The sequence below is a fragment of the Pteropus medius genome, unplaced genomic scaffold (assembly GCF_902729225.1).
Source record: "Pteropus medius unplaced genomic scaffold, Ma_sr-lr_union100, whole genome shotgun sequence".
NCBI classification, from domain to species: domain Eukaryota; kingdom Metazoa; phylum Chordata; class Mammalia; order Chiroptera; family Pteropodidae; genus Pteropus; species Pteropus medius.
Window position 1 is genome coordinate 6,043,931 of NW_024349796.1, and position 7,763 is coordinate 6,051,693.

The 7,763-nt window shown below is 51.0% G+C and overlaps 1 long non-coding RNA gene across 1 annotated transcript; it reads left to right on the top strand.

Annotated features, from left to right (window-relative positions):
• Window positions 1–5,346: 5,346 nt before the first annotated feature.
• On the top strand, window positions 5,347–7,177 carry LOC120619118 (uncharacterized). The gene is made up of 2 exons (XR_005657363.1): window positions 5,347–5,863; window positions 6,723–7,177. It is a non-coding gene; the product is annotated as an uncharacterized LOC120619118 (long non-coding RNA).
• The last annotated feature ends 586 nt before the right edge of the window (window positions 7,178–7,763 follow it).

Here is a 7,763-nt window from a genome sequence, read left to right on the forward strand (position 1 = left end):
ACTGTCCTGTGCAAGTTTCTGGGGGCTCTGAGCCGAGTTCTGGAGTATCTCCAAGAACTGTCTTTGTTAAGTCAGCCAAGTCGACAAAGAGCCCTAAGTCAGAGGGGCAGCTTAGAGCTGCTCCTTCATAAGTCTGTGAGAAGAGGCTCCCTTAAAAATGACCCCAAGCTGGGTGTAAGACACCTGCCCACTGCGGAACTGGTCCCGCGCCTGCCTCAGACACCGGTGCGTTCCCGGGGCAACCCTGTCCAGGATGGGGTGTGCTTTGGATCATACACTTCTAGGGTAGCCCTCCCTGGCTCCTGGGCCCTTCGTTCTGGGCCCCTGGGCAAAAGCAGAGTGAGGCAACAAGGGTCCTCTCCCAGCTGTGCAGACTGAGGAGCCCACGCCAGGTACTTTCACAGCAGCCAGAGATGCTGTTGCAAGTCCTCCCCGTTGCCTCCCACAGGCCTGCTGAAGGACGGACCAGGCCCTACCCGGCTTGGGGGTCCCGTGTGGCCCAACAAGGCACGAAGCCCGCCGGCCTTTGCACATGTGGTTTCAAGGCGTCTTTCCTCCCCACAGCTCCATGGGTGAGGGGCGACTGGAGGAGAAAGCAGGTCCAGGAGCCCGAGGTCGCTGGAATCAGAGCCCTCTGACCAAATCCAGGGCCTGCGCCTTCATGTGAGTCCTAGTTTCTGTAGAAATCAAATATAAACCACAGAAAAAAGAACCATGAATAAATGTATCTGAAGGCAGGCACTATCAACCCTCTCATACAAAGCCTTTTCTATGTGTGTGTCTGTATGTATGTACACATGCGTGGGTATGTTTTATGTTTATGTAAACTAATCTTATTTCCGTGACCCGAGTATCATTTCTTTGTGGGCATGAATGTGCAATATTACTTTGTCCCCCAGTTGCTTAGCGCACTATAAAATCTGTAATAGGCTCTCAGGATGTAGCAGAAGAAATCTCACAGCTGACAATCCCAAATCCGTTTGAGCTGGTGTATGGAGGGAAGGGGGTTCAATGAGCGAGAGGGACTGTCACACTTTTCCTTGCATGCTTTGAAAGTAGTCGTATTGATTGTACAGCAATCGTTCTGAAACTCTTGTAATCCGCCATGTGTCCCAGGTTTGGAAGAACTCAGGATTTGCCCAGGATGCCCCAGGGGAAATCTCTGGATAACCCCCCCCACCCCTATTACTGCAGCCAAGCCTGCTTAGGAAGCATTTGATGCTGGTTTGTGGGTGGGAGAGAATATAATTTATTTCATTCCCAGAAGGGCCTACGTGAGATTCTGTCTGAGCTGGGCCTTGGGGACAGTCCTTGTCTTGACCTAAAGATATTTTGAAAGCTTCTAGATGAGGAGAGAATCAGAAACTTGGGGACGCCTCTGCCGCCTGGCAGGTCCGGTAAAAGAATGGGGTCGAGTGGAGAGCGTGGTGGGAGGGCCACTGCGCATCTCTTACTTGGGGGTCCCTGAGGCACCCTGAGTCTGATGGCTGAAGGGGCAGAGCCTGACAGGTCAGATTGAGGAGGTGCTGGCCGAGGCTGTTCGGGAAGTATCCATGTCAGACTCTAAAAATCGTCTCCCTGTTTTAGCCCCTGGCTTTTCCTCACAGCCCACATCTGTTCAACTGTGCCAGGGTGTCATTCCTCAGCCCGCCGCCAGGTGGGGAAACACTCCCCACACAACAGTCCCATTCAGGTGACTCCCCCTTCCTACCACGTAGTTGCTGAAGTTCCTGGCTTGGACTAGATGGCTTGGGGTTCTGTCCCACGTAGAAGTGTGGGTGTGGACACCCAAAAGGCGCCGTGACCGCAAGACCAGGTCAGGGTCTTCTGCAGGGCCTCCTGTCTGTCTGCGCATCTCTCTTGATTGGGCCTGGGAGACTCTCAGAGCTAGATCTGACTTGTTCTCTGCTCCCCCAACACCAGCCCCTTATCTGGTATGTAATAGAGGCTCCGTGAGCTTTTCACACAGTAAACACGTAGGGTTCAGGGTGCCTCTGCTGCTGGCATACTACAGGGGCTCAGGTGGTCCCTGCCCTCTCTGGGTCAAGCCTGCAAGGCCGGGTGTGGTGCAAAGTTTGAACTGGTCTTCACTTTAGTACCTTGTCAGTTGTTGGACCTCGGGCAAGTCTCTTACCCTCTCTGAGCTTTGGTTTTCTCATCTGCAGAATGTGCCTTCAGGGAGCAGAGTTTACCTAGGAAAGGGCTTTTAAAGCTGGCTAGCCCAGGCCAAGGGCAAGGCTGACGCGTGTGTGGTAATGAATACATCCCAGAATGCTGCCCGTGGAGCATCCTGTTCATAGTTCTACATGATTCGTGGCGCTGCTGCTTGGGCGAGGTGGAGGGACCACGTGTGCTCTCTTTGGCTCCATCCACACCCCCTCCCGCCCTCTATGGCCTCCAGCTGGCCAGGCTCCTGGGAGGTACCCATACTGCTTGTCTGTCACGTCTCACTGCTTTGCAAAGTCTGTTGTTTCAGGTGTGCTCGTCTTGTCTCCCATCTGGCCTGTGAGCTCCTGGTGGGCGGGGCCCAGGTGTGTACTGAACTCTGGGACCGGCTCACATGGTGGCTATGCAGGCAGTGGTTGCAGGAGTAGCCAGGCGTGAGCTCCTGAGGGGGTGAAGGTGAGGCTCATGGCACCTATACTGAGACACAGAGGACACAGCAGGGCGTCCATGTAAGAGACTCCCCGTGGGGTTTCTTTCAGCCCCAGCAGGGTCCTGCCAACCGATTTTTCTCAAGAGGGACCTGAGGACTTGGCTGGGGCAACTGACAGTTTCTCCTAGAAGCCTTAGTTTTACTAGCAGTGAAATGGGAAAAGTGGTACCTGCCTCCCGCCTCCTGCCTCCTGCCTCCTTCTTTGATAGTTGAAACTTTTCTCAGCCCTTTAAAAGGCTGAGATGAAAGGCGCTGATGGGATGAAGGGGTCTTGGAGCCATATTGAGTTTCTCCCAGTTGTTGAAGCCTGGGAGAAGCGGCTGGAGGAAGTGGTCAGCTGGCAGGTACTTGTGAAAGCACCCAGAGGATTAGCATGCCAATGAGCGCACCTAGGGCGTGAGGGCTGGGGGGGCGGGGGCTGGGGGCCCTTATCAGGGACAAAAATCTGTCATTTCCCTGAGGAGGGGGTCTTGGGATAAAATGCTGAGGAAACTGGGCCCAACGGATGGAGGCCAGAAAGGCAAAGACTTGGGCCAGGTCTTCCCCGGCTCTGGGCCTCAGTTTCCTGGCCTGTAGAGCGAGCCTCAGTTTCCCGGCCTGTAGAGCGGGAAGCTGGATGCGGGAGTGGTTCCCAGACTTGGCTGCATATCTTTTTCGCCTAGGGAGATTTTTAAAATCCTGACTCCAAGCTGCACCTCCAATGGAATAAACCTGAGCCTCTGGGAATGGGACCTTGCATTGGAAGTTTTTAAAACTCCCCCAGGGGATTATAGAATTCTGGGATTCACGAATCAGAATGCACTTTCCCACCAAGTGAGGAGTCTCTGGGGAATAAGGTGGGGGTTCATATGGCCGAGTCTTTGGACCCATATATCTGCGTCTTTTGGAGCACCTTCTGTATACAGAACTGTTATTAATTTATTTCCAACTACTTCTCAATTGTATTTTAGAAGGCAGAATATGGCAGAACTGAAATCCATATAAAATCTTTTCTGGACTCTTTTTAGTCAGGTTTTAGTCTCCTCCTTGACCAATTCATTTTTAAAATAATGGAGCTGCCAGTAGATAGCCTTCATCGGGCTGTCTTGAGTTTCAGTCTCTTCGTTTTGACCGTCCGTGGTGGAAACAGTGGACCTGAAGGCCCGCTGCCGGCGGAGGGGAGGAGCCAGCACCGCCACAAATCATGGGAAGAGGGCGGGGTTTAAACCTCTCGTCCGGCTCCTCCGCCTCCCTCGACCCCCAGACTCCAAGCGGACACTCTTGTACCACCCGGGGTAGACTTGGAAGGGCATTGGTTTCAGAATCTCACCGAGACCCATGATGGAGCGCTGGATATGCCCCAGGACCCTGGGTGCAGAGAGGAACCCTGTGGTACCTGAGGGTGACAAGGATTCTCTGCTTGACCAAACTAGTCGGGCTACTGAACCTTCTCCTAGAGTCATCTGTGTGCTTCCTTATAAAATCCAGTTTTAGTGAATCCCCCCCACACACACACACACCCTCAATATATGATCAGGTTCCCCGCCCCCTCCCCCCAGGTGACATCTGAGCACCCTGGCCTGTCTTCAGCAAGAATCCTAATCCTCCGTTTAGCCAGAATCCCCGCTTACCCCAATGTACTTTTAGTAATTTTAATGCAATTTTTGTAATTATCTCTTAGAAATTTTCCATCCACTGACCCACACCCTGCTCCCTGGCTGTATAATCCCACCTGCTCCTGCTGTATATGGAGTTGAGAGTGATCTTTCTTCCTCTGTGCAAAGTCCAGTGGTCCCTATAGCTATCAAAACAGTCCTGAATGAAGTCTGCCTTTCCATCTTTAAGTGTCATAAATAATTGTTTCTTGAACACAGAAGCCACTTCAGAGAGGAGAGGCCCCCAGGGCCTCTTCCCACACACTGTGCAGGGACTTCCTGACTAAGAGTAGTGCTCAGGCCACCTGCCCCAGACAGCTAAGGGAGTTGTAGGGACAGAGGTGACGAGCAGAGGCAGCCAAACATCCAGTGGGTTTTTTATCAGTACCAAGTTCTTTGGCACCTGCTCCCTCACGCTGTTAGGATCACTGCTTGCCCCGCTCTCTGATCCAGAATTGCCCCCACCTCCACGTCTGAGATTCTGTAGCAGGCCCTGAGTCATGTCCAAGTTACACGTCATATCACATGACAAGGCCTGGCACACTGAAGGCGGCCCTCGACTGCCCAGGCAGCAGCCCTCATTTCTACCTCTCTGTTGGGAGATCCCGCCATGTTTTCATCTGACTGCTAGTCACAACTGTTAGGACACAGGATTCTCAATTGTACATTAGAAGGCTTTTGTTACAAAATCTTTTCATGGACTTGACCAAGAGTATACTTCATGTACATTCACATTACAAACCTCATGAGTCTTAGCTCTCCTACACATCTACTTAGAAAACAACGGTGACTCAGTACAACACATTTAAACCCTCTTCAGCCCTTTCGAAGGAGGACGGTGTGTCCATGCTGAGCCAGGCACTTTTCTAGATGCTCAGCCCTTATTACCTTGATTAATGCCCAGTAATCCACTCTTTGAGTGCCTTTCCTCCCATTTTACAGGTGGGAAAACTGAGGCTCTGAGAAGGCAGATGACCAGCCCGAGATCCCACAGCTTGTGTGTGGTGGGAAGGGGTCTGCCCACACCTCCAGACCCCTGCGGGCTCCTGACACTCCACTGGAGACCGTGGGAAAGCCAGAGCAGCTGTCCTCAGAGTGCCCCCTGTCCACTTTCAGCCACCTAGGAGTATCTTGGAATTAGATTGTTCCCTCCATACGAACCTCAAAGGGACTGAGTCTTGAGATAATAACCCGTTCCTAAGACATCCAATTAAGGACAAAACAAATGTTCCCGGCTCTGCTTCAGCCTGCCTTCTGATCAGTGTGCCCTCCCTCCTGCCCTGTCCAGTGTCCTTGCCCAAAAGTTTAGAATTTCCAAGTCCCCCAGGTCCCTCAGTGAGCCTCCGACACCCTCTCTGGCCCTAGCCCCCTCCATTATTGAATTTCACTTAAGACGGCCTGGCTTCCGGAGCTGACCATTCAGAGGTATTTCTGGAGTAGCCTGTCCCAGGCACTAGGAACATGGTGATGACTCAAACCACAAAAATCCCGGGCTCCGTGGTGTTCACATTCTGATTGCGAGGAGACAGAGAAGAAACCAAATAAGTGATGGATGATACAGGAATTTGGTCTGGTATGTTACATAGCTTGTTAGGAGTGGCATAAAGAACAAGAGACAGAGGATGCGGAAAGAGATGGAGATGGCGCGTTTAAGTAGGACGGTCAGAGTAGCCTGCGTGAGAAGGTGACATGGAACAGATACTCCAGGGTGACGGCTGTGGGTGTCTGGGGGGGAAAACGTGAAGGGCCTGGGCCGGGGCTGTGTCTGACCGGTGCAGGAACAGCTAGTCCAGTGTGGGAGGCAGGGGCCAGCGGCCAGAGAACAGGCCAGGGGGGCAGCGCTCCCAGCCTGAGCGGGGGCCCTGTTGATGGTGTCCTGACTTTGGCTTTTACTGGGAGATGGGAGCCCTGGGAAGCTCTGCTCAGAGGAAGGTCTTTGTCTCAATAGCTGACACTAATTGACTTCTTCCTCTCATTTAACCTCACAGCCGCCGCCCTGTGTGGTTAAGTATTGTCATGATTATTGCCACCATTGATTTTATGGAGATGAAATCACATAAAATAAAATTAACCATTTCAAAGTATGCAGTACGGTGACATTTAGTATCTCCAGAATAGTGTATAACTATCACCTCTATCTAGTTCCAAACAATTTCATCAACCCCAAAGCAGACCCCGGGCCCATTAAGCACTGACTAATTCTTCCCCTCCCCCAGCCTCTAGCAACCACCAATCTCTTTCTTTATGGATTTGTCTATTCTCGATATTTCATACAAATGGAATCATCCGACGTGTGACCTTTTGTGCCTCGCTTCTTTGACTTGTGTAGTATTTTTGAGGTTTATCTAATGTTGTGGCAGGCAGGTATCAGTAATTACTTTTTTATGGTTGGATAGTATCCTATTGTACAGTTATCACCATTTATTTTACAGATGAAGACACCGAGGCTTTGGTGACGGGACCAAATGACTTAGTCAAGACCCCCTTACTCAAGCTCTTAGTGGCCAAGCCTGGACTTGAACCCATGTCTGCCTGATACCACAGTCTAACCTCCTCACTATGACAAGGCCACACCACACCCTTCTCTCAGCTCTGGCACACTTACAGTCTCCCAGCATGGCGACACGTGGTCTCTTGTCATTCGTGGTCTGTTTGCAGATAGTTGGCTTCCTGAGAGCGAGCGCTGAGACCCACACTTCCACCTTCCCCTCAGCACGTGCTGGACACAGAGGAGGTGTAAGGGAAGGTGTGCTGGTTGGGAACACGACCCCTCTACAGCTGATGTGATTATAAACCAGCTCTCGTAGAGGGCTGCTTGGGTGGATTAGGATAACATTCATAAGATAGAGTGTTATCCAATCATTAAAAATTGTGTTATAAAATAATATTTACTGTCGTAAGAAAATGATATAGTGCTGACAGGGAAGGCAAGCTACAGAACAAAAGGATATGGAAAATACACCATTTTCTAAAAATAAAAGAAAATACACCTATATTCACAGAAAAGCTTCTGGAGGGACATCAAAATATTAACTCTGCTCATTTTTAGATAATGAGATTTTAGATTGTACTCACTTATTTAATTTGGGGGAGGGGGGAAATAATCCAATAAACATTGTTTTAAAAATCTGTCAGTCAGATATATTTACTCTCCAAAGAAACTACCTCAGAGGCCACTTGCTGCCCTGACCCCCAAATTCTCAGATAGGCACAAGGGGAGGTCCCCCGCCAGCGGTTTTCAAATTCCAAGCTCTTCCCAGACCGAGAGAATCCATCTTTCTCTGATGGGAGGCTGGATGGTTGCGGGGTAAGGCAGCAAGGGGCTGATACCACAGGGAAGGGCTGGTAAGTCAGCTGGGCTGAGGGGACTTTGGGTCAAGTATGGGTTCTTCTACCAGCTGGCAGTGTCTTGGGTCAACCCTTAACCACTCACCCACAGAGTGTGGGCACTGGACTCCTAGGTCCCTTCCAAC